This window comes from Schistocerca gregaria, chromosome 10, assembly GCF_023897955.1.
Source record: "Schistocerca gregaria isolate iqSchGreg1 chromosome 10, iqSchGreg1.2, whole genome shotgun sequence".
NCBI classification, from domain to species: domain Eukaryota; kingdom Metazoa; phylum Arthropoda; class Insecta; order Orthoptera; family Acrididae; genus Schistocerca; species Schistocerca gregaria.
Window position 1 is genome coordinate 143344634 of NC_064929.1, and position 26995 is coordinate 143371628.

The window sequence follows — 26995 nt, forward strand, 5'->3', positions numbered from 1 at the left end:
TAGAAGCAGTAAATCACACGAAACTAAGAACAGCAAAACAGGAAGGGAAATAAAACTAAGAAAAAAAACATGACAATTTCTCAAATGCAGGCAGAAACGACTGAAGTAGTTAGCATTCCTCTCATTTAGATCGTCTCTTAGCCATGAACTGTAGACCCGTGCTCAATATCATAGAGCTTAGTAATATGTGAAATCGGTGAGTGCACACTTCGATTTTATATCTCTTAAGTTACTATGTTGTCAAAGTTGTGAGAGTTCGTTGCTATTATAGTTCTGAAATCAATTGCATGACGGAACTACAGTTTCTTTGATTTTTTTAAAGTAATGTAGTGAGCATTGATCTAAATAATAATTATTATTAGCATTAATTCAAAAATTATAAATTTTGCTGTTATTAAAATGATAAAACCCCTATGGCACATTAAAACGGGGATGACGAAGGGATTGTCGGAATGGGACTGAAATCGGTAGATCTGATGTACATGTGCAGACAAACAATTGATTGCGATTTCAGAAAAATTTGATGATGTATTCAATAGAAAGAGCTTTCCCAACTGAGCAAGTCAATAACGCGTTGGTCCATCTCGGACCAACATCCAAGTAATTATTCGCCTTGGCACTGATTGACAGAGTCGATAGATGTCCTCCTCAGGGACATCATGCCGCGTTATGTCAAACTGGAGCTGTATACCGTCAAAATCTCGAAATGGTTGGAGGGGCCTGCCCATAATGCTGAAAAAGTATTCAGTTGGAGTCTGGCAAGTGCGAAGGTAAGAAGCAGAAACTCCTACTTTGTGCAGGCAGGTATTATCTTGCTGAAATGTCACAGCATGTCATGAAGGGCAACAAAACGGAACATAGAATAAATGGTAATTAATTGAAACCCTCAGCTGCCAACAGGTGTTGTTGACATAACTCAGTGGGGACAGCTGAAAATGTATTCCCTGACCGGGACTCGAGCCCGGGATCTCCTGCTTACAGTTAGACGCTCTATCAATCTGAGCCACCGAGGACACAGATGAATAACGCGAGTGCAGGGACTTATTCCTTGCACACTTCCCGTGAGACCTACTTTCCAAGTGTCCACAATCTTCATACGTAATGTTCCTAACAGATATATTGCCCATCTACTCATTACTCGCACCCAGTAAGGTGACGATACCCGTAAGGTTTGGGCAATCTGTGCGCATTCGCACAGACGAAGGTCAATTGCCGGGTAGCCTTTACCTATATATGAAGATATTCACTGTTCTCGAAAGAACAGGTACCACTGATGACCGTGCAGCTTCTCTAGAATAAATGATAATTAATTGAAACCCTCAGCTGCCGACAGGTGTTGTTGATATACCTCGATGGGGACAGCTGAAAATGTGTGCCCCGACCGGGACTCGAATCCGGGATCTCCTGCTTACATGGCAGACGCTCTATCCATCTGAGCCACTGTGGACACATATGATTAACGCGACCGCAGGGACTTATCCCTTGCACGCTTTCCCGTGAGACCCACAGAACATAGAATATCGTAGACGTACCGCTGTGCGGTAAGGGTCCACGGCTGACAACGAAACGGGAGTCACACTGACTGGAGTCGAATTGTCTTCAGTGATGAATCCCGCTTCGAAATGAGCCCCAATAACCAGGGAAGACGTGTTTGGAGGCGTCCTGGACAATAATGGGATAACAACCTGATTGTTGCCCAGTATACGGCCTCACAGCCAAGAGTTATGGTTTAGGAGCCATTTCTTCTCATAGCAGGACCATTTTGGTTGAGCGACACGGCGATGATATTCTACGCCCCGTTTTGCTGCCCTTCATGACAAGCCATCCTGGCCTTACATTTTAGCAAGATAATGCCCACAGCCACATGGCGAGAGCCTGTACTGCTTGCCTTCGTGCCTGCCAGACTACCTTGGCCACCAAGGTCACCGGATCTCTCGTCAGTTGAGAACGATTGGAGTATTATGGGCAGGGCCATACAAACATCTCGTTATTTTGACGATCTAACGCTACAGTTGGACAGAATTTGGTACGATATCCATCAGGGGGACACCCAGCAACTGTGTCAGTCAATGCCAGGCCGAATAAGTGCTGGCATAAAGGCGAGAGGTGGCCCAACGCCTTATTGACTTGCACAATTGGGGAAGCTCTGTAGTCGTAAGCATTTGTTTGCCTGCACATGTACATCAGATCTACCGATTTCCGTCGCATTCTGGTTATTCCTTCTTGGTCCATTTTTTTGTTTCTCTTTTTCCTTACAGTATAATTTGGAAAATATTTCGTATAGATTTCCCCACCATGTTATAGTTCTGGGTGGAGATTTTAATTTGCCGGATATAGACTGGGAGACTCAAACGTTCATAACGGGTGGCAGGGACAAAGAAGCCAGTGAAATTTTTTAAAGTGCTTTATCTGAAAACTACCTTGAGCAGTTAAACAGAGAACCGATTCATGGCAATAACATATTAGAGCTTCTGGTGGCAAACAGACCCGAACTATTTGAAACAGTTAACGCAGAACAGGGAATCAGCGATCATAAAGCGGTTACTGCATCGATGATTTCAGCCGTAAATAGAAATATTAAAGAAGGTAGAAAGATTTTTCTGTTTAGCAAAAGTGACAAAAAGCAGATTACAGAGTAAATGACGGCTCAACACAAAAGTTTTGTCTCAAGTACAGATAGCGTTAAGGATCAATGGACAAAGTTCAAAACCATCGCACAATACGCGTTAGATGAGTATGTGTCAAGCAAGATCGTAAGAGATGGAAAAGAGCCACCGTGGTACAACAACCGAGTTAGAAAACTGCTGCGGAAGCAAAGGGAACTTCACAGCAAACATAAACATAGCCAAAGCCTTGCAGACAAACAAAAATTACGCGAAGCGAAATGTAATGTGAGGAGGGCTATGCGATAGGCGTTCAGTGAATTCGAAAGTAAAGTTCTATCTACTGACTTGGCAGAAAATCCTAAAAAATTTTGGTCTTATGTCAAAGCAGTAGGTGGAGCAAAACAAAATGTTCAGACACTCTGTGACCAAAATGGTACTGAAACAGACTGAAGGCCGAACTACTAAATGGCTGTTTCACAGAGGAAGACTGCACTGTAGTTCCTTCTCTAGATTGTCGCACAGATGACAAAATGGTAGATATCGAAATAGACGACAGAGGGGATAGAGAAACAATTAAAATCGCTCAAAAGAGGAAATGCCGCTGGACGTGATGGGATACCAGTTCGATTTTACACAGAGTACGCGAAGGAACTTACCCCCTTTTTGCAGCGGTGTACCATAGGTCTCTAGAACAGCGTAGCGTCCAAAGGATTGTAAAAGCGCACAGGTCATCCCCGTTTTCAAGAAGGGACGTCGAACAGATGTGCAGCACTATAGACCTATATCTCTAACGTCGATCAGTTGTAGAATTTTGGAACACGTATTATGTTCGAGTATAACGACATTTCTGGAGACTAGAAATCTACTCTGTAGGAATCAGCATGGGTTTCGAAAAAGACGGTCGTGTGAAACCCAGCTCGCGCTATTCGTCCACGAGACTCAGAGGGCCATAGACACGGGTTCACAGGTAGATGCCGTGTTTCTTGACTTCCGCAAGGCGTTCGATACAGTTCCCCACAGTCGTTTAATGAACAAAGTAAGAGGATTATCAGAGTTCCTAGATAACAGAACGCAGCATGTCATTCTCAGTGGAGAGAAGTCTTCCGAAGTAAGAGTGATTCCAGGTGTGCCGCAGGGGAGTGTCGTAGGACCGTTGCTATTCACAACATACATTTAAAAAAATGGTTCTGAGCACTATGGGACTTAACATCTATCGTCAGCAGTACCCTAGAACGTAGAACAACTTAAACCTAACTAACCTAAGGACAACACAGAACACCCAGCCATCACGAGGCAGAGAAAATCCCTAACGGCGCCGGGAATCGAACCCGGGAACCCGGGCGCGGGAAGCGAGAACGCTACCGCACGACCACGAGATGCGGGCACAACATACATAAATGACCTTGTGGATGACATCGGAAGTTCACTGAGGATTTTTGCAGATGATGCTATGGTGTATCGACAGGTTGTAACAATGGAAAATTGTACTGAAATGCAGGGGGATCTGCAGCGAATAGACGCATGGTGCAGGGAATGGCAACTGAATCTCAACGTAGACAAGTGTAATGTGCTGCGAATATATAGAAAGATAGATCCCTTGTTATTTAGCTACAAAATAGCAGGTCAGCAACTGGAAGCAGTTAATTCCATAAATTATCTGGGAGTACGTATTAGGAGTGATTTAAAATGGAATGATCATATACAGTTGATCGTCGGTAAAGCAGATGCCAGACTGCTTGAATACTGCTCAGCAGTGTGGGATCCGTACCAGATAGGGTTGATAGAAGAGATAGAGAAGATCCAACGGAGAGCAGCTCGCTTCGTTACAGGATCATTTAGTAATCGCGGAAGCGTTACGAAGATGATAGATAAACTCCAGGGGATGACTCTGCAGGAGAGACGCTCAGTAGCTCGGTACGGGCTTTTGTTAAAGATTCGAGAACATACCTTCACTGAAGAGTCAAGCAGTATATTGCTCCCTCCTACGTATATCTCGCGAAGAGACCATGAGGATAAAATCAGAGATTAGAGTCCACACAGAAGCACACCGACAATCCTTCTTTCCACGAACAATACGAGACTGGAACAGAAGGGAGAACCGATAGAGGTACTCAGGGTACCCTCCGCCACACACCGTCAGGTGGCTTGCGGAGTATGGATGTGGATGTGGATGTAGATGTTGAGTGTAGTGGCAAAATGTGAACCCCCCCCCCCCCCCCCCCCCAAATCAGAAGTGGACAGGTGATCCTGGATCCTAAAAATGAGTGGCACATGTGCCAAAATCATTATTCTAACTATGGACAGTTTTAATAAACAATTTTGGGACAGCGATTGTAGAAAAATATACGTTGGCCAAACAGATCGAAGCTTTACTATACGATACAAAGAACATACACCAGGTACCACACGAGCAAAATCAGTCTTGGGCCATCACATAACTTTTAATAAGCATGCCGAAGGGACAGTACAACAGAATTTGCAAGTCCTTCATTACGCAAATAAGGGTTATTATTAAATGTTTTAGAGGAGATCGAGGTATATGCACATTATAGAGATGAACCGTCAGTGCTTCTCAATGAACAGTTGGATTTTCGTGGAAAACATTTTTATGATCTCTCTGACGAAATTCTGTGAACACGAATGTACTCTTTTGTTCAGAAAATCATAAGACCCAGTCGTATCCATGACAGAAATGTAGCTTAGAACAGTACGTAAATATTTATATCACAATCTTAATTTTTAATATATCAGTTTTATGACATTTTAAAAATTGTATGTGATATCATAACACTCTGCAGCTAATCATTTCAATACTACATATATCACCAGTGGCAAATAAAGTTAATATAAGACAGACAGACTTAATCAAGCATAGTTGTATATTTGCAGTCAAATCACAACCGTTGCGGTAGTACCACCTTAGCCCATAGAGGGCACACCGAGTACACATCGTCTGTACAGTTATTTTAGAGCTTTTAATTGATATTTTATACAATATTTAAGTTGTTCCATGGTTGTAAAGTGATATTTTATACATAACTATTTTTATGTTTTTTTTAACGTTTTGACGATTATGTGAACCCGTTTCATACTGACTGGTTTACGTGAGGTAGAGGGAGAAGAGGTAGGCGGAGCATCTTCGCATTTAAGCGTCTGCCCGTCACTTGCTGGCACCAGTTGATATCACAGCAGCTGAGAAGAGTGCTCCACCTACCATCTTCGAAGGATGCCATGGGTACAACAAATCTTATTGTATTTTATCCTTATAAACAGTCTGTCATATCTTATTGTCAATCTAGTAAGGCTTCTGTTACTTTATAAATTAAATTACAGGTCTGATGATAGTCATCTCATATGACAGAAACCGGTCACCTATGTTCTTGTAGTATACGCGGTGCGACCAAGATTGAATTTTAATAGATTTGTTTATAAATAAATAAATCTTCTGCTACCAGTCACGATTTTTTCTTTATTTTACTATTCGCACGATGCGTTTCGAGAAATAATTCCCATTTTCAAGTGCGTTTTTTGGTGTGTATTCAGCCATTGCTTTTGATGTTGTCAGTGTGTGTGAGTCTGCTTCACTTTGTTGACTTTTACTGTAATACATAAGAAACATGCGAATTTTTTTTGTATCTATTCTTTTTGTGAGGTTAGTGGCTAAAATTTAGAACAATTTGTACTTACAGTTTTCTTCTGGTCCATTTGCGTAGAGTCTCACACACAATTAACATGACACACAACTTGTTGTACTCTTTATACATCGAAAATATATAAACAAAAGTTACAAGGATCTTCTTACAGGTAGTCCACAGAGATAACGTTATAGGCATTCTACAGATTATCATACGCTTTTGTATAGAGGTTATTTATCTTAACAATTTGGCTCATTAATTACTTACATTGATTTTACAATTGTGCTTATTTCTATGTTTTACTATTTTCATTTATGTATATTATCGAAACGTCACTGATTCACTTTCAAGTTTTTGATTTAATATTTTATCTTCATATTCTCTGTAATGTGAATATATCTCCAGTTCTTCAAGCGAGAATACCTATAATGTTATCTCTGTGGACTACCTGTAAGAAGATCCTTGTAACTGTTTCTTTTATGTAAGATATTTTCGATGTATAAAGAATACAAAAAGTGTGTGTGTGTGTGTGTGTGTGTGTGTGTGTGTGTGTGTGTGTGTGTGTGTGTCTACACAAATGGACCATTAGAAAACTGTAAGTACAAATTGTTCTGAATTTTAGCCACTAACCTCACAAAAGGAATTGATACCCAACTTTTAAAAAAACTGGGAGTTTCTTATGGATTACAGTAAAAGTAAACAAAGTGAAGCAGACTCACACACGCTGACAACATCAAAAGAAATGGCGTAATATACACCAAAAAACGCACTTGAAAACGGGAATTATTTCTCGAAACGCGTCGTACGAATAGTAAATTAAAGAAAAACAAACCTATTGCATCTAGTCGCAGGCTTTCAAAAACCATTTATAATGGATCAAATCAGACTGAATTTTAAAAAGAAAAAAATATTGTAACTATCCTGTAACTTTCGTGTCTCTTCCCACATCAGCTGCGACCGCCCATTTGCTTATTACACGTTTTCCCCCCACTGTTTCAAATCAGGAACTTGTGGATGAAAAGTGTGTAGTAGTAGTTTCCTGTGTCGTAACTGCCTGACCAACCATCCTGTCACAGCCGCCTCTTACCGGTGGCTTTCATCTACATCTACATTTATACTCCGCAAGCCACCCAACTGTGTGTGGCGGAGGGCACTTTACGTGCCACTGTCATTACCTCCCTTTCCTGTTCCAGTCGCGTATGGTTCGCGGGAAGAACGACTGCCGGAAAGCCTCCGTGCGCGCTCGAATCTCTCTAATTTTACATTCGTGATCTCCTCGGGAGGTATAAGTAGGGGGAAGCAATATTCGATACCTCATCCAGAAACGCACCCACTCGAGACTTGGACAGCAAGCTACACCGCGATGCAGAGCGCCTCTCTTGCAGAGTCTGCCACTGTAGTTTGCCAAACATCTCCGTAACGCTATCACGCTTACCAAATAACCCTGTGACGAAACGTGCCGCTCTTCTTTGGATCTTCTCTATCTCCTCCGTCAACCCGATCTGATACGGATCCCACACTGGTGAGCAATACTCAAATATAGGTCGAACGAGTGTTTTGTAAGTCACCTCCTCTGTTGATGGACTGTATTTTCTAAGGACTCTCTCAATGAATCTCAACCTGGTACCCGCCTTACCAACAATTAATTTTATATGATCATTCCACTTCAAATCGTTCCGCACGCATACTCCTCGATATTTTACAGAAGTAACTGCTACCAGTGTTTGTTCCGCTATCATATAATCATACAATAAAGGATCCTTCTTTCTATGTATTCGCAATAGATTAGATCTGTCTATGTTAAGGGTCAGTTGCCACTCCCTGCACCAAGTGCCTATCCGCTGCAGATCTTCCTGCATTTCGCTACAATTTTCTAATGCAGCAACTTCTCTGTACACTACAGCATCATCCGCAAAAAGCCGCACGGAACACTGACGGCCGGTGTGGCCGTGAGGTTCTAGGCGCTACAGTCTGGAACCGCGCGATCGCTACGGTCTCAGGTTCGAATTCTGCCTGAGGTATGTATGTGTGTGATATCCTTAGGTTAGTTAGGTTTAAGTAGACCCATAGTGCTCAGAGCCATTTGAGCCAACCCACTGAACACTGGGCACCTGTTTACCAACGCGGCCGTGTGTTCTGCCCACTGTTGCAGATGAGGGCGCCGGGTCCCAATGGATGAGGAGTCCATTCTGGTAGGCGCCTGCGTCGCGGTCGTCACTCTCACCGTCGTGGTGCTGGTCGCCTGTTACGCCCGGGTGCTGACCCAGCTCTGCTGCACCAACAGCAGGATCACCCCATAGGTACAGCAAGCCTCTAGCCTCACCATCTCAAAATGCAGCCGCATGGAATTGCCGAGCGGTCTAGTGCGCTACAGTCATGGACTGTGCTGCTGGTCCCGGCTGAGGTTCGACTCCTCCCTCGGGCATGGGTGTGTGTGTTTGTCCTCAGAATAATTTAGGTTAAGTAGTGAGCTTAGGGATTGATGACCTTAGCAGTTAAGTCCCATAAGATTTCACAACATTTGAACATTTTTTTGAAAATGCATGGTGATTTTTTTCCAGTCCGTACAAACTCCATGGATTGATCGATGAAAATAATACAGAACAAAAAAGGCCTAATGAACTTATGACCGGAAGTACATGGGTTTCAGACCAGATGACATTATTCAACCATACATTTCAATCCCAAAGACAGCAGGTGTTGACAGATGTGAAAATTATCTATCAGTTTAATAAGTCACGGATGCAAAATACTAACGCGAATTCTTTACAGACGAATTGAAAAACTGTTAGAAGCCGACCTCTGGGAAGATCAGTTTGGATTCTGTAGAAATAGAACACATGAGGCAATACTGACCCTACGTCTCATCTTAAAACATAAATTAAGGAAAAGCAAACCTACGTTTGTAGCATTTGTAGACTTAGAGAAAGCTTTTGAGAATGTTGACTACCATACTCTCTTTCAAATTCTGAATGTTTCTGTTATGGTCTTCAGTCCTTGCTGCAGCTCTCCGTGCTACCCTATCCTGTCCAAGCTTCTTCATCTATCAGTACTTACTGTAACCTACATTCTTCTGAATCTGCTTAGTGTATTCATCTCTTGGTCTCCCTCTACGATTTTTACCCTCCTCGCTGCCCTCCAATACTAAATTTGTGATCCCTTCATGTCTCAGAACATGTCTTACCAACCGATCCCTTCTTCTAGTCAAATTGTGCCACAAACTCCTCTTCTCACCAATTCTATTCAATACCTCCTCATTAATTATGTGATCTACCTATCTAATCTTGAGCATTCTGCTGTAGCACCACATTTCGAACGCTTCTATTCTATTCTTGTACAAACTATTTATCGTCCATGTTTCACTTCCATACATCGCTACACTCCATAGAAACACCTTCAGAAACGACTTCCTGACAATTACATCTATACTCGATGTTAACACATTCAGAAACGCTTTCCTTGCCATTGCCAGTCTACATTTTATGTCTTCTCTACTTCGACATCATCAGTTGTTTTGATCCCCAAATAGCAAAACTCCTTTACAACGTTAAGTGTCTTATTTCCTAATCTAATTACCTCAGCATCACTCGAATTAATTCGACTACATTCCATTATCCTCATTTTGCTTTTGTTGATGTTCATATGGGTAAAATACAGGGAGCGAAAGGCTATTTAAAATTTGTACAGAAACCAGATGGCAGTAATAAGAGGCGAGGAACATGAAAGGGATGCAGTGGTTTGGAATGGAGTGAGACAGGGTTGTAGCCTCTCCCCGATATTATTCAATCTGTATATTGAGCAAGTAGTAAAGGAAACAAAAGAAAAATTCAGAGTAGGTATCAAATCTCATGGAGAAAAAATAAAAACTTTGAGGTTCACCGATGACATTGTAAGTCTCACAGAGACAGTAACGGACTTGGAAGAGCAGTCGAACGTAATGGACAGTGTCTTGAAAGGAGGATATAAAATGAACATCAACAAAAGGAGAACGAGGATAATGGAATGTAGTCGAGTTAACTTAGGCGATTAGGAAGCGAGACACTTAAAGTAGTAAAGGAGATTTGCTACTTGGGGAGGAAAATAACCTATGATGGTCGAAGTAGAGAGGATATAAAATGTAGACTGGCAATGGTAAGGAATGCGTTTCTGAAGAAGAGAAATTTGTCATCATTAAGTATTGATTTAAGTGTTAGGAAGTCATTTCTGAAAGTACTTCCATGGAGTGTAGCCATGTATGGAAGTGAAACATGGACGATAAATAGTTTAGACAAGAAGAGAATAGAAGCTTTCGAAATGTGATGCTACTGAAGAACGCTGAAGATTAGAAGATCTGAAGATACCACCCCACGTAAAGATGTTCACCTCTGTGGCCAGTATGGATGACACAAATCCCAGAGTCGTGGACGCCCGGTGAAGAAACCAGTGACAAAACTACTCACGGTGTGGAATGTCTGACGTTAATAAGCCCTGCATACGCTGTGAGTGATAAGGGTAGTAAAAATTGTCATGTACAATATTCCACATGGTCGTCTGGCGGGGTAACTGCCTGGTACTGATACGCCACTCACCTTCCACAGTGTTAATCACATTTTTCTCCAAGTCTGGTGTCCAAACCTTCCAGGTACGTCCTTCATGATTTCCAGCTTCCCGAAACGACCCTGCCTCAGACAAGCGGTGAAACACCGTTGCAGACATTGAATGCAGTGATTGTTGTTGGCGGTGATAGAGCTCTTGATGCAACCTCGCTGCCCGCCGCCTGTTGCCATTTGCAAGTAGACACCATGTCGGCCAGCTCTCGATTCGGGCATGGAAGCATTATGTACAATGGTGAACCAGCAAGAGAGGTGAATGGACGTAACGTTAACAATTACTATGGCAGGAGAGGGTGATAGGGCTTGACATATGAGGAACAGCACCAACCTCTAGGAGGAAAAAATGGTTCAAATGGCTCTGAGCACTATGGGACTTAATTTCTGAGGTCATTCAACTTAGAACTACTTGAACCTAACTAACCTAAGGACATCACACACATCCATGCCCGAGGCAGGATTCGAACCTGCGACCGTAGCGGTCGCGTGGTTCCAGACTGTAGCGCCTAGAACCGCTCGGCCACTCCGACCGGCCTCTAGGAGGAAATCGTGCATACTGTAACTGTGGCTAAACGGTACAGTACATATTAGACCGCAGTCTCTGTAACAGTGTATAAGTGAATAAATGGTGTCTAGCATGGAAACCTTGTATTTCCGGACTCAAGTGCATTGAACGTCTTTTGTTCCTATACTCTCATCAGTCAATTCCTAGAGTTTCTGCACTGTGGAAAAAAATCAAGCTGTATAGGCTGCTCATTCTGGTAAATCAAACTTTGTCCACCATTATCACTGTCCCATCCAAGAAGCACACTACATGTTGTTCCTCAGACCTATAAACTGTAATACATCATGCTAATGGTGCGCATCTGCTGCCAGATTGCTGTTTACAGCTCACTGGCATAGCTCGCCATTCACAAATCAGACACACTGAGTCTTAAAAGAGGCTATTACACAGTCAAATTTATTGGACAAAGAAATTTGACCAAATGTTCGACCTAGATATTTGACAAACATCTTTGATGTGGGGCGAAAATGTAATATTACACTGGCATCCAATGTTTTGTTAAAATTTCAGAATGGTGGACAACAACTTAGTACTATACCCTGCAATTGCGTGTAGTACAATTGCATTGTATTTTCATTTGCAAGAACAGGGGAAAAAAAGGAAAGTAAACTTAACTTGAGTGAAGCTGTGCGTTTCCCGGCGAGATAATAAAAGCATGCATTAAAATTTGTCACAAGACCAGCAAGTTGAGTACGTGACATCGAATGAACCGCGGTAATACTCAATTCTTTAGACAATCAAAAGTCACAATCTCTCCACAGTTATTTAAAGGAAATACACTCCTGGAAATTGAAATAAGAACACCGTGAATTCATTGTCCCAGGAAGGGGAAACTTTATTGATACTTTCCTGGGGTCAGATACATCACATGATCACACTGACAGAACCACAGGCACATGGACACAGGCAACAGAGCATGCACAATGTCGGCACTAGTACAGTGTATATCCACCTTTCGCAGCAATGCAGGCTGCTATTCTCCCATGGAGACGATCGTAGAGATGCTGGATGTAGTCCTGTGGAACGGCTTGCTATGCCATTTCCAGCTGGCGCCTCAGTTGGACCAGCGTTCGTGCTGGACGTGCAGACCGCGTGAGACGACGCTTCATCCAGTCCCAAACATGCTCAATGGGGGACAGATCCGGAGATCTTGCAGGCCAGGGTAGTTGACTTACACCTTCTAGAGCACGTTGGGGATACATGCGGACGTGCATTGTCCTGTTGGAACAGCAAGTTCCCTTGCCGGTCTAGGAATGGTAGAACGATGGGTTCGATGACGGTTTGGATGTACCGTGCACTATTCAGTGTCCCCTCGACGATCACCAGAGGTGTACGGCCAGTGTAGGAGATCGCTCTACACACCATGATGCCGAGTGTTGGCCCTGTGTGCCTCGGTCGTATGCAGTCCTGATTGTGGCGCTCACCTGCACGGCGCCAAACACGCATACGACCATCATTGGCACCAAGGCAGAAGCGACTCTCATCGCTGAAGACGACACGTCTCCATTCGTCCCTCCATTCACACCTGTCGCGACACCACTGGAGGCGGGCTGCACGATGTTGGGGCGTGAGCGGAAGACGGCCTAACGGTGTGCGGGACGGTAGCCCAGCTTCATGGAGACGGTTGCGAATGGTCCTCGCCGATACCGCAGGAGCAACAGTGTCCCTAATTTGCTGGGAAGTGGCGGTGCGGTCCCCTACGGCACTGCGTAGGATCCTACGGTCTTGGCGTGCATCCGTGCGTCGCTGCGGTCCGGTCCCAGGTCGACGGGCACGTGCACCTTCCGCCGACCACTGGCGACAACATCGATGTACTGTGGAGACCTCACGCCCCACGTGTTGAGCAATTCGGCGGTACGTCCACCCGGCCTCCCGCATGCCCACTATACGCCCTCGCTCAATGTCCGTCAACTGCACATGCGGTTCACGTCCAAGCTGTCGCGGCATGATACCAGTGTTAAAGACTGCGATGGAGCTCCGTATGCCACGGCAAACTGGCTGACACTGACGGCGGCGGTGCACAAATGGTGCGCAGCCAGCGCCATTCGACGGCCAACACCGCGGTTCCTGGTGTGTCCGCTGTGCCGTGCGTGTGATCATTGCTTGTACAGCCCTCTCGCAGTGTCCGGAACAAGTATGGTGGGTCTGACACACCGGTGTCAAAGTGTTCCTTTTTCCATTTCCAGGAGTGTAGGAAGCCCGGGATCGCTAGTGATGGACAAGCTTGTGATTATATTACAATTTTAATTTGACTCCAAACAGACATTATTATAAACTTCAATTCGGACATTTGCCCTGTTATTGATGCAATATACAAATCTTCACTTTAACTGAATTACATAAACACGAATAAGGTATTTTGCGTCCGTAACAATTTCATAGATAGTAGGCACGGTGAAATAATCAATCGTAAACAATCGTTCTTGTTTAACTATATCTCAACAGACTAGTAACACTACACACTTCCAAGCCAAAGTTACACAGCCACATAATTCCACAACTTCATTAAAGACCAGAAATCTTAAAGCTTAATAAAGCTGAACTGCCCACTTAAAGGTCCACAGTGAATCAAGCTTATACCAAAAATGTAAAGTGGGGCAACCAGGGGCGCAAAACTGGCACACAGGAGAAATAGCAAGTTTCACATTCATCAAAGATACACAAATGATTATTATAAGTGTTAAATAAGAATGACTAGTAATAACTCAACCAGTAAAATAACTCACAGAAACGCTTATATTAACAGAGTGGCCTCACTTAACTTTAGAGAACAGCGTTAAGGCCCACAGCAGTATTTGGAATCAGTGACGCTTCGGCCGGCAGGCAATACGAGCGTTCACTCCCCCACGGATTGTGCACAGGCTCACATAGCAGGCGGTATGCAGGGTGGTACAAAAAGGTACGGCCAGACTTTCAGGAAACATTCCTCACACACAAATAAAGAAAAGATGTTACGTGCCCATGTGTCCGGAAACGCATAATTTCCATGTTACAGCTCATTTTAGTTTCGTCAGTATGTACTGCACTTCCTCGATTCACCGCCAGTTGGCCCAATTGAAGGAAGGTAATGTTGACTTCGGTGCTTGTGTTGACATGCGACTCATTGCTCTACAGTACTAGCATCAAGTACATCAGTACGTAGCATCAACAGGTTAGTGTTCATCACGAACGTGGTTTTGCAGTCAGTGCAATGTTTACAAATGCGGAGTTGGCAGATGACCATTTGATGTACGGATTAACAAGGGGCAATAGCCGTGGCGCGGTACGTTTGTATCGAGACAGATTTCCAGAACGAAGGTGTCCCGACAGGAAGACGTTCGAAGTAATCGATCGGCGTCTTAGGGTGCACGGAACATTCCAGCCTATGACTCGCGACTGGGGAAGACCTAGAACGACGAGGACACCTGCAATGGACGAGGCAATTCTTTGTTCAGTTGGCGATAACCCTAATGTGAGCGTCAGAGAAGCTGCTGCTGTACAAGGTAACGTTGACCACGTCACTGTGTGGAGAGTGCTACCAGTTGTTTCCGTACCATGTACAGCGTGTGCAGGCACTATCAGCAGCTGATTGGCCTCCACGGGTACACTTCTGCGAATGGTTCATCCAACAATGTGTCAATCCTCATTTCAGTGCAAATGTTCTCTTTACAGATGAGGCTTCATTCCAACGTGATCAAATTGTAAATTTTCACAATCAACATGTGTGGGCTGACGAGAATCCGCACGCAATTGTGCAATCACGTCATCAACACAGATTTTCTGTAAACATTTGGGCAGGAATTGTTGGTGGTGTCTTGATTGGGCTCGCTCAATGGAGAAAGTTATCATGATTTCATACAGGATATTCTATCTGTGGTGCTAGTACATATGCCTTTACAAGTACGAGGTGCATACAAGTTCTAAGACCTCCGATTTTTTTTTCTAATTAACTATTCACCCGAAATCGTTGAAACTGGCGTTACTTCTCGACGCAATCGCCCTGCAGACGTACACATTTTTCACAACGCTGAGGCCATGAGTTCATGGCAGCGGCGAAGGCTTCTTTAGGAGTCTGTTTTGACCACTGGAAAATCGCTGAGGCAATAGCAGCACGGCTGGTGAATGTGCGGCCACGGAGAGTCTCTTTCATGGTTGGAAAAAGCCAAAAGTCGCTAGGAGCCAGGTCAGGTGAGTAGGGAGCATGAGGAATGACTCCAAAGCTGTTATCACGAAGAAAGTGTTGCGTAACGTTAGTCCGATGTGCGGGTGCGTTGCTTGGTGAAACAGCACACGCGCAGCCCTTCCCGGACGTTTTTGTTGCAGTGAAGGAAGGAATATGTTCTTCAAAACATTTTCGTAGGATGCACCTTGTACCGTAGTGCCCTTTGGAACGCAATGGGTAAGGATTACACCCTAGCTGTTCCAGAACATGGACACCATCATTTTTTCAGCATTGGCGGTTACCCGAAATTTTTTTGGTGGCAGTTAATCTGTGTGCTTCCATTGAGCTGACTGGCGCTTTGTTTCTGGATTGAAAAATGGCATCCACGTGTCATCCATTGTCATAACCGACGAAAACAAAGTCCCATTCATGCTGTCGTTGCGCGTCAACATTGCTTGGCAACATGCCACACGGGCAGCCATGTGCTCGTCCGTCAGCATTCGTGTCACCCACCTGGATGACACTTTTCGCATTTTCCGGTCGTCATGCAGGATTGTGTGCACAGAACCCACAGAAATGCCAACTCTGGAGGCGATCTGTTCAACAGTCATTCGGCGATCCCCCAAAACAATTCTCTCCACTTTCTCGATCATGTCGTCAGACGGGCTTGTGCGAGCCCGAGGTTGTTTCGTTTTGTTGTCACACGATGTTCTGCCTTCATTAAACTGTCGCACCCACGAACGCACTTTCGACACGTCCATAATTCCATCACCACATGTCTCGTTCAACTGTCCATGAATTTCATTTGGTTTCATACCACGCAAATTCAGAAAAAGGAATGATTGCACGCTGTTCGAGTAAGGAAAACGTCGCGATTTTAAGTATTTAAAACAGTTCTCATTTTCGCCGCTGGCTGTAAAATTCCATCTACCGTACGGTGCTGCCATCTCTGGGACGTATTGACAATGAACGCGGCCTCGTTTTAAAACAATGCGCAACTCTTTCCAGTCCGGAGAAAAAAAAATCGGAGGCCTTAGAACTTGAATGCACCTCGTACGACACAACATGTGGTTCATGCACGATGGAGCTCCTGCAAATTTCAGTCGGAGTGTTCGTACGCTTCTCAACAACAGATTCGGTGACCGACGGATTGGGAGAGGCGGACCAATTCCGTGATCTTCACGCTCTCCTGACCTCAACCCTCTTGATTTTCATTTATGGGGGTATTGAAAGCTCTTGTCTACACAACTCCAGTAGCAAATGTAGAGACTCTCCGTGCTCTTATTGTGGACGGCTGTGGTACAATTCGCCATTCTCCAGGGCTGCCTGCATCAGCGCATTAGGGATTCCATGCGACAGAGAGTGGATGCATGTATCCTCGCTAACGGAGGACATTTTGAACATTTCCTGCCCGCATCTCGTGGTCGAGATTCCCAGGTTCGATTCTCGGTGGGGTCAGGGATTTTCTCTGCCTCGTGATGGCTGGGTGTTGTGTGTTGTCCTTAGGTTAGTTAGGTTTAAGTAGTTCTAAATTCTAGGGGACTGATGACCATAGATATTAAGTCCCATAGCGCTCAGAGCCATTTGAACTATTTTTGTACATTTCCTGTCACAAAGTGTTTGAAGTCACGCTGGCACATTCTGTTGCTGTGTTTCCATTCCATGATTAATGTGATTTGAAGAGAAGTAATAAAATGAGCTCTAACATGGAAAGTAAGCGTTTCCGGACACATGTCCAAATAACATATTTTCTTTCTTTGTGTGTGAGGAATGTTTTCTGAATGTTTCCGTACCTTTTTGCAACACTCTGTATATTTACATGTAGTCCGACCGGCCTCACAATGAGCAGTCCTGACAAGAATCCATAACCTCACCGATGGCAGGGAACAAGCAGAGTTAACACATGGTCTGCACTACAAATAGATTGCAATGTAGACAAGGTCAAATCACAGGCACACTGGAATATGTAATATGCATTCCCCCCGAGTTCTTATGCAGCAATACTCTGACATTACCCGTCTCCCAGTAAATTAGCAGGAAACTTAGAGATCACTTGCAGTCACCTTAAGGCACTTTCACATTAAATAAAAATACCAAATCCTGCCGTGAAAAATGGTTATACCATTAACTCTACGGCTGCCGGACACGTATATAACCGCAACCAGTCCAAAGCGGTCAATACGTCCTAAAACAAGTTAACATTTGCATGAAAACCACTTAAAACACGCACTCCACAGATGATGAGAAACGAGGAACATCAGCCTCCTTAAAATAGCCACTGCGGAACCAAGTTCAGAACCATCTCCGGCAGCTACCCATCTCACCGTAAGTTACAACAGTCTTCTTAGTTAAACACAGAACAAAAGTCATACGTAAGTTGGAGCTTGCAGATAACGGGCTGGGAAGCTGTTCAGCGTGAGACGACGAACCCGCCACAATTTTGGACGTCAAGACGCCCAATGATCGGCACCGTACGTCCGGAGCGAGACAGAAGATAACGGCGGCGAGCGCGGCGAGGCTCATCCACCACTGTTAGGGACCCGGGCTTGTTTCCAACACAAGTTGGCTCGTCGAATGCCTGCTGGAGACACTCTCGTCACACGTTCATGCGGAAAACCGCCTGGGGGAGCAGTCAAAGACAAGAAGACAGCCGAATATCGATATCAGGAGAGGCAAGTAGAACACCGCTAGTGCCAGCCGCCACGGCTCAAAATTACTTGCGAATGGACGAGAGTAGATTTTAGTGCCGGCCACGGTGACCGAGCTGTTCTAGATCCTTCAGTCCGGAACCACGTGGCTGCTACTGTCGCAGGTTCAATTTCTGCCTCGGGCATGGATGTGTGTGATGTCCTTGAGTTAGTTAGATGTACGTAGTTCTAAGTATAGGGGACTGATGACCTCAGATGTCGCATAGTCCTTAGGGCCATTTCAACCATTTTTAGATTTCAGTAAGCGATCAGGAAAATTGGCACCTTACATTACGAAGCAGAATTCTCACCTCAGATATACTACATGCGTAACACGACTGCGTAACAGAAGGAAGCTATTCTAGTTTTCATTACAGAATTCGAATATCGCAGTGCACATTGACAAAAATAAAACCAAAAAAGAGGGAAGCCACTTTAAAGCACTGAAGAAGAAATATGCGAGGGCAAATAACTGTTTACTATATACTATGGCCATGAAAAAATATTTTTTTTTCAACAGAAGTTGTAAATTTTCTCCTCTACATCCTAGGCGCTACATCCTGGCCGTACTTCGCGTCTAACGGTCTCTGCAATGCTTATAAAGCTCTCGATTCCTCTTATTCTGTCTTTGTATTCTGGATGCCGCAGGTTACATAGTTCTTCATTTGCCTTGTACATGTCCATCAGTTTCGTTGCAGGTTCTGCGACACACCTCATGAATTCCGAAGACACGTTGATAAACATGAGATCAGTGTGAGATTTTCACTCTGCAGCGGAGTGTGCGCTGATATGAAACTTCCTGGCAGACTAAAGCTGTGTGCCGGACCGAGACTCGAACTCGGGACCTTTGCCTTTCGCGGGCAAGTGCTCTACCAACTGAGCTACCCAAGCACGACTTACGCGGCTGCTACTGTCGCAGGTTCAATTTCTGCCTCGGGCACGGATGTGTGTTATGTCCTTGGGTTGGTTAGATGTACGTAGTTCTAAGTATAGGGGACTCATGACCTCAGATGTCCCATAGTGCTTAGGGCCATTTGAACCGTTTTTAGATTTCAGTAAGCGATCAGGAAAATTGGCACCTTACATTACGAAGCAGAATACTCACCTCAGGAATAGTACATGCGTAACACGACTTCTTGTAACAGAAGGAAGCTATTCTAGTTTACCCTACAGCAATGGAATACCGCAGTGCACTTTGACAAAACTAATACCAGAAACGAGAGAAGCCATTTCAAAGCACTGAAGAACAAATATATGAAGAAAAATAACTGTTTACTGTATACTACAGCCATGAAAAAACATATTTATTTCTGTTAAAGTTGTAAATTTTCTCCTCTATATCCTCTGCGCTACATCCTGGCCTCTTATTCCGTCTCTGTATTCTGGATGCCGCAGGTTACACAGTTCTTCATCTGCCTTGTACATTTCTATCAATTTCGTTGCAGCTTCTGCGACACACCTCATGAATTTCGAAGCCACGTTGATAAACATTAGATCAGTACGACATTTTCACGCTGCAGCGGAGTGAAACTTGCTGGCAGATTAAAACTGTGTGCTCGGGACCTTTGCCTTTCGCGGGCAAGTGCTCTACTAACTGAGCTACCCAAGCACGACTCACGTCCCTACATCACAGCTTTACTTCTGCCAGTACCTCGTCTCCTCCTAGGGGTACTAACCCTACAAACATCTTCTGGTGTCTCCACTAGAGATGTACACTGTTTCAGCCAACCACTTAAGCCATGTGCAAGGGGGCTGCTGAGCTTCCAGCCACCAGCATGTTGCCCATGAACCTGGCTACTCTGGTACTCATCCTGGCTCTTAATCGCCTCCTGGCGTCTTCGCCTGTTACACACAGTTCAGTCTACATTTATCCCTTCTTCAAGGTTTGTGGCGAGCTTTGAGCAAGCAGCGTGCTGTTGGACAGCCTGCGAACTGTCTCACAGTGTTTCCACTGGAGGATACAGTACCCCCTACCACTGCAGTTTTGTGGTGAGATTCCAGCCACCAGCAACTGTCAGACATTCTGCATTGTGCTGCGTTGATTTCCTTGGCTCTGGTCTTCCTGTTGGTGTCTCCACCGGAAAAGAATGGTTCAGCCTTCCAACATAGCACATGGGTGGTGCCCTTCCAGCGACCAGCATACAGTGGGATGGCCTAAAGGCCACGATGGTCTAGCCCTACCTCTGGGATGCTTTCCAGTGTCCCCATCTGATATTCACGATTCAGGTCACGAAATTGCTCCAGGAGATGGACCATTAAGGAATACGAGGAGTAGCTCACAATTAGTTCACCTCTTACTTTCGCAACAGCATAATTGACGGCTGTTATGTAGGATCTGAGTGGAGTACTGTCAAGTGGGGGGAGAGGTGCCCAAAGGATCAGTGTTGATGCCACTCCCGTTCCCTTATTCACATAAATAATATGCCCTCTAGTATTAAAGGTGACTCTAAAATATTTCTGTTTGCTGATGACACTAGCTTGGTAGTAAAGGATGTTGTGTGCAACATTGTCTCGGTTTCAAATGGTGCAGTACATTAGCTAAGTTCATGGCATGTAGAAAGTAAACTAACGATAAATCACAGCAAGACTCAGTTTTTACAGTTTCTAGCACAGAATTCAACAAAACCTGACGTTTTAATTTCACAGAAGTGGCATTTGATTACTGAAACTGCACAGTTCAAATTTGTAGGTGTTGAGATAGATAGTAAGCTGTGATTGAAAGCTCATGTTCAGGCTCTTGTTCAAAGACTTAATACTGCCATTTTTACTATTCGAACGCTGTCAGAAGTGAGTGATCGTCGGACACGAAAATTAGTCTACTTTGGTTATTTTCATTCGCTTATGTCGTATGGTATTATATTTTGGCGTGACTATTCGCGTTCTAAAAGGATATTTTTGGTTCACAAATGGGCGGTTCGGGTAATAAGTGGCGAAGTTCACGAACCTTTTGTCGATTTCTGTTCACGAATGTGGATATTTTGATATTGACCTCTGAATATATATATATACTGTCATTTCGTGCTAACAATATTAACTTATGCACAAGAATACGCAGCTTTCACTCAGTTCATACCCAGCAGAAATCAAACCTGTGTTTGGATCGGACTTCCTTAACTCTTGTGCATAAAGGTGTACAGTATATTGCTGCATCCATTTTCAATAAGCTTCCACTCAAATTAAAAGAAAACTTAGCAGTAATCCACAAGCTTTCGAATTGAAACTGAAGAGTTTCCTCATCGGTCACTCATATTCTATCTAGGAGTGCGTTGAAAAATTGATTCTTATTGTATTGTTGATTGCGTTTACTTAAACTTATGGACTGACTTTTTTCGGGTTCATAAACATTTATTTTTACCTTTTATTACTTTCATGTTGTAATTTCATGCACTGACACGTTCCATGACCTTGGAGTTTTGCTCCTCAATTTGGTCCTACGGAACTTGACATGTAAATAAATAAATATAAAAAGTATCCCTTGCGTCAGACTTCAGTGAGATGCCAAGCTCCTCCCTGCTGAGAAGGGCAGGGAGGCTATGAGTGGTCCAAGCATTGAGCTCCTTCTGGTGCCTCCACTGGAGACTTACAGTTCAGTCTATCAGATACTTCATCTTCGAAGCGTGCAGTGAGCCACCAGCCTGAGGGTATTTGGCCAGCACAGTTTTGGTCCTGTCTCTGGACAGAACGCAGTATGTCATTCTCAATGGAGAGTAGTCCTCCGAAGTAAGAGTGATTTCAGGTGTGCCGCAAGGGAGTGTCGTAGGACCGTTGCTGTTCACAATATACATAAATGACCTTGTGGACAACATCGGAAGTTCACTGGTGAGAAACACTACTTCAACTTACCAGATACTATATGTTCTAGGAGGGCGATGAGCTTCAGGTCACTAGCATGCTGACCAAGGACCTCGAGGTGGCTGCTGTACTGGTCCAGGCTCCAGGCCTCTTTCTGTTGTCTTCAGCTTACCAACTACTTCTTGTTCCAGGAGTGTGCTAAGCTGCTGTCCACCAGCATGTTGACAGAAGGCCTGGGAGCGGCTGCGGTGCTGGCCCTGGCTTTGGGCTTCCTTTTGATGTCAGCACTGGTAGTGTGCTACGCCTGCGTTCTGCGCCAGCTGTGCTGCAGGGCTGCTGCCGATGGCAAGCTGTCGCCCAGAAGCTGCGGCGAAGCCGGTGGAGGCCCCGCGTTGGGGGCAGCGGGGGCGGTGCCTGGGGCGGAGGCAGCACTGCGGGTGTGGATGATCCTGCGTTGTGCTGCAGTGATTTCCTCTTGTTGGTCCTCTTGTTGGTGTCTCCACTGGAAAAGAATGGTTCAGCCTTCCAACATACTACATGGGTGCTGACCTTCCAGTGAGCAGCATACAGTGGGACAGCCTAGAGGCCACCACAGTCTGTCTCTACCTCTGGGATGCTTTCCAGTGTCTCTATCTGATATTCACGATTCAGGTCACCAAATATCCCTTGTGTCATACTTCAGGAGATGGCAAGCTCCTAAATGCTGAAAAGGGCAAGTAGGCTACGAGTAATCCTAGCATTGATCTCTTTCTGGTGCCTCCACGGGAGACTCACAGTTTACCAGATACTCCATCTTCCAAGCATGTGGTGAGCCACCAGCCTGAGGGTACTTGGCCAGACCAGTTTTTGTCCTGTCTCTGGACATCCTCCTGCTATCTCTATTGGTGATAAACACTTCTTCAACTTACCAACTACTACGTGTTCTAGGAGTGTGATGAGCTGCAGGCCACTAGCATGCTGACCAAGGACCTGGCTGTGGCAGCAGTAATGTAAAGGCTCTAGGCATCTTCCTGTTGTCTCTGCTGGTAATGAACACGTCTTCATCTTACCGACTCCTTCTCGTTCCAGGAGTGTGCTGAGCTGCTGTCCACCAGCATGTTAACCGAAGGCCTGGGAGCGGCTGCGGTGCTGGCCCTGGCTTTGGGCCTCCTTTTGGTGTCGGCACTGGTAGTGTGCTACGCCTGCGTCCTGCGCCAGCTGTGCTGCCGGGCCGCCGCTGATGGCAAGCTGTGGCCCAGGGGCTGTGGGCGGGGGCGGTGGAGGTCCCGCGTTGCTGGCAGTGGGGGCGGTGCCGGGGGCGGAGGCAGCACTGCGGGGGCGGAGGACAGCAGCCGCGTCCAGCAGGCGCCCACCGAGGAGCACGAACTGCCCCTCGCAGACATCTATGCGAGTGTCTTCAGCAGCCGAGGTGCATCACCCGCCATGGGGTCGGCGTCTGCCAGGGCTTCAGGGTCCACTGGTGATGTCGTGGCGATTACATCCTCTACGTGACACTCACCATCAAGATGCTAAGGCCATACTAAGAGCGCGTCCTCCACATGAACAGGCTTTATTTGGAAACAATACTACTACTGTGCCGCCATTCTGCTTTTGCCATGAACATGATATCACCAAAACAACTGTCAATGGATGATCCAGCAAATCTGGGTAATGATCGAGCCAAGTGTCGAGAGTTTCTGGCAGAACATGCATGTTGTGACAGGTTCAGATCAGTTGTGTTAAAAGGCCAATGTGAGATCTTTTGTTATGCTGTTATTGTGTTTTTGCTGTCCACATGATACTATCCAACAACTCAGTGGATCATCCAATGAATTTGGGTGGAGATTGAACCAAGTTGGGTCTTTTGTAAGAAAGTGGTTTCATACCCGTGTTAATGAAATGATTCTATTCAGTAGACTGCAGACTGACCTTTCCTAAGCAGCTGTAGCATATAGCCCAAGTCGAAGTTAAATGTACATGTGTCTCAAATACAACATTCCATTGTGACCTTCAGTTTAATTACTTATTGGGGACGGAAGTGCTCCGAAGCTACTACTCAAATAACTGTTAAGTGAGTGCCCATTGTATGTATACTACGCTATCTAGCTTTTACAAAGTACATCATTGCTCTGTTTTTGGTGCCTTCCCATTGGTGGTTCTGCAGTGATTCTACCAAACTGTTTCCAGACTTACAAATTATATACATCAGCAACACTTTGGATTGCTGCAATGGACTTGTGAAGTTTCGGAAAACAATATATGCTTCTGGTAACTACAGTTACTGATCACTGATACAACTCCACTATCAGTTACTAATCATTGTTCTAACACCAATGAACATATTACATCAGCTATTTCACCAAATGATTCAGCGTACTTGAATGCATTTGCTGCAAAAAGTGTATGCATTACAAAACACAACGACCTTCTATTCTGATGTGTTCTGTTAGTACCAAAACACCATCAACCGTTGATCCACTGTTATGTGTCAGACAGTGTTATGTTTCGAACCTTTGAAATGTATATCGTTCTTATCTTTAAAATGTATGTAGTTCTTCTCGTCTGTCTGTTGGGGATCAACTGTTTTGAAAGCTCCCAAATAAACTGCAGGGCTATAACATTTAATTATGCATAATAAGAGACAAACAACAAAAGTAAAAACTAAATGCGACGTTCTCTTGAATTGTTCAGTTTTGCTTCCAACAACTAGTGCAGTAAGCACCAACCCGAGGATGCAGGTGGATTCGCTACAGACTAATCCAAGTACCGTGAATTTTGCAATAGCATCGCTCTTCAATTCAACTAGATTCCGCTGTGATGTGTTTCCACACAACATACAGCACACCACAACATTCAATAACATCTCAAAACAACCAGAAGACTATGTTGAAAATTTAGAGCGTACATCATTCTTGTGATGGGAACAATTTTGTTCCCAATTTTTGTCCAGTCGATTTGAAATGATATGCAAACGAGTTTCAGTTGAAGATACAGATCACGTCAGATGCTGAGACTAACAATGCAGTGTACTTCCGTTCTGACAGAATTAGAACAACGACGCGGAACTAATGACGTTCAGAAGCGTACGAACCCATTTTTAGGACAGAAGCACGTGTGAAATATAAAATGTAAACAAAACAGACCTTCTGCTGCCACTTTCACTTCCAATAAACATTTTTTAATTAATTCCACTCAATGTAATGGAGAGCTGAAGATGGTTTCAACTCATCGTGGTGGCAGTCATGCTAATGATTCCGAAATGTGACTACAAGCATTTCGTCACATTAGATCAGCCTGACTATCCGAAATCAATCTTCCTATACGGCTCATCTTCTACGTGACATTTAAAACTGATTAACGCCTGCCGTCGTGGAATTTTGCAGTCTGTATCGTGCGCAACCCTCACTCTGAAGCCACGATGTTTCCAGGTGGCGTAGTTACTCTTATCTATGGTTACGTGGGCGCTCGCGCCATTATCAAGCATAGCGAAGACAGTGACGAGTGCCGTAGAATGTTTTAACTCTACGCTCATCCAGTGATGTAAAATGTCTTCATTTACCGTACTCTCTGACTGCTCTCTGCACGACATTACGGAAGACAATGATGCACTGAAAATGTGTATACATGGTCCCTCACCAACACGAGAGCAGAGCTATTGACGGGTAAATAATTCCGCAAGGGGAACATCCTCCCAGTTTATTTTTGCATTATTCGTGGTTATTAACAAAATTGCTGTCCTTACAGCATTTTATGCCATTCTATAGCAACCCTGACCGCTCCGCTAACTACAATCCATAGTGGTTTACTCACATTTCTAGTTTGTTGTGATGCCATTCAGAAGAATGCATTTTCTGCAAAAAAAATCCTGTAATAAGTTTCTCAATGTATTTATAATGTGCAGCGTCATGAAACATAATTAAGAAATGAAACTATTTCTACAGTTTTGCGAGACAGAGAGAAATCTTAAAGTTACATAAACTGCATCATTTTAACATTTACGTGCATGATTACTACGTATTGTTACAATGAACAAGGACAAACCAAAACTTGCTGTTTCGTATAACTTGCACATATGTGAACGCCTACCCAGGTGTCATTACCAATCAACGAAAATTCTTGCCTTAAATTTAACGGCAGATGTTCACGAAAAGAAAATATAGACTCACTAATGGACATAGAAAACACTGACTACAAAAGTATTACAAACAAATGATCAACTTACGTGGATCTGGAGAATATCAAAATCGTTGGAAATGGTATTCGTGAGAAGGAGAGAACAGCGTGGAGAATTGGTTTCACAGTAACGTCCCAGCAATATGTCGAATGTACCGAACTCCTACATTGTATTAACCAACTACAACTAGAACTTACCTTAATCCTATGTGCTATAGTACAAGTTAGCTTACAAGACTGTAAAGTGTGTGCAAGGTAAAGTTCAAAATATTTGCAGCTTCACAGATGGTTTGTACATACAATTTAATTTATTAAGCCTCCGGCTTTGTGAAAACTATATATTAAATAGACTGCTTTATTAATAAAAGACTATGTCTTTCATTATCCTGTGTCTTTTTGTACCCTATATCACAACTGCTAATACAGTTCTGTTGATCTGGTGATTCTGAAATGTGGATTTTAAATTTTGAATGTATTCAGAGCCCTTATCCAATAACTTGGGCTTTGTCGTCGAAATATATGTACCTAGATGATGATGTCATTTTAGTCGCTTAAAATTCTGCTGTCCTTCGTAATGCACTCGAGAACACTACGTTACGTAGGAGGCACGCACAATACCTTATAACGGTCTATCCCAACTAGTATGCAAAAAAGTTAAACATCAAAAACGACGTACGTGCTTATCAGGTGTAAGTATTTACCGTTCTTGCACTACTTAATTATTATTGGCAAGAAATAATCACATACAATATATGTCTAACATATCTTTCTCTCTTGCTTCCACTTCGTTGTTTTCCGTCGGATTTGTTACGTGATGACTCAAATACA

At 44.1% G+C, this 26995-nt stretch overlaps 1 long non-coding RNA gene across 1 annotated transcript in view; it reads left to right on the forward strand.

The window, feature by feature from the left end:
• Positions 1-26551, forward strand: part of LOC126293613 (uncharacterized) — a 394209-nt gene extending 367658 nt beyond the window's left edge. The window contains exons 3-4 of the long non-coding RNA XR_007552321.1: positions 8394-8541; positions 23084-26551. This is a non-coding gene — a long non-coding RNA (uncharacterized LOC126293613). The remainder of the gene's footprint in view (positions 1-8393; positions 8542-23083) is intronic.
• Positions 26552-26995: the final 444 nt, after the last annotated feature.